We start from the raw sequence: 865 nt of genomic DNA, 5'->3' as shown, positions 1-865 counted from the left end.
CGGACGTCATCGATATGCACGACGGTATTAACACTGGGGCACGGCCGGAGGATGCACCGGAGGTTGGAAATGAGCGAGTGTCCATCCTCCTCTATGCAGGCGACGTTAGCCTCCTGGCAACAACACCGGGACGCATGGGGGAGCTGCTCAACATTGTGGACATGTTCTGTGATGATTTTGGGATGCGCCCAAATGTGTCGAAATGTGAACGCCTCGTTTTTGCAAGCGACAGCGATACTAGAAGTGCTGTCCAAGCATCGTGTGATGAGCTCCGGCTGGCTGGAGAGGCCATACCGGCTAAGGATAGTGCACGATATCTGGGGTTAGTGTATGGGCCGGAACGGCAGTTCTGGGCCTGCCGTCAGCAGTTGTATGACACAGCTAGAGCAGCTATGTTCACGTTAAGTGCAAAATTAGATAAGCTAAAGCTGTTCGCCCCAGATGTGAGGATGAGGTGTTTCGATACGCAGGTACGAGCAAAACTGTTGTATGGTTGTCAAGCGTGGGGGCCGTTTATGCTAGCTGAGGTCTTGGACAGGCTCAGGAGGCGGAGTGATGCGAGTAACCTTGCAGAGGGGCCCTTCGAGGCATGCCTAAAGGACAGAGCGGTGCAGCTTCAGATATCTTTCATGCGACAAATTGTAGGAGCTGCCAGACCAACACACCGCCTCCTGTTTGCAGAGCTGTCGCAGCTACCCCTACACTACCATGTTCTCAAGCAGGTTGTGAGGTTTTGGAACCATGTCCGTTTACAGCGTGGGTCTGTGGCACACCAAGTTTTGCGACAGGAGGTCGCAGAATCCCTCTCCAACCCCGAAGGGGCCGGATGGGGGACACTACTCCTCCGTTTTCTATGTTTTTTGGG

At 54.0% G+C, this 865-nt stretch overlaps 1 protein-coding gene across 1 annotated transcript in view; it reads left to right on the top strand.

Annotated features, from left to right (window-relative positions):
• The window catches only part of VOLCADRAFT_91150 (uncharacterized protein), a gene marked incomplete at both ends in the record, with an annotated part of 17279 nt that overhangs the window by 5378 nt on the left and 11036 nt on the right, over nt 1-865 (top strand). The gene's annotated exons all lie outside the window — the stretch shown is intronic.

Source organism: Volvox carteri (assembly GCF_000143455.1).
Source record: "Volvox carteri f. nagariensis unplaced genomic scaffold VOLCAscaffold_19, whole genome shotgun sequence".
Lineage (NCBI taxonomy): Eukaryota > Viridiplantae > Chlorophyta > Chlorophyceae > Chlamydomonadales > Volvocaceae > Volvox > Volvox carteri.
Note: the sequence above shows the minus strand (reverse complement) of the source record. Positions and strands in the feature narration are given on the sequence as shown.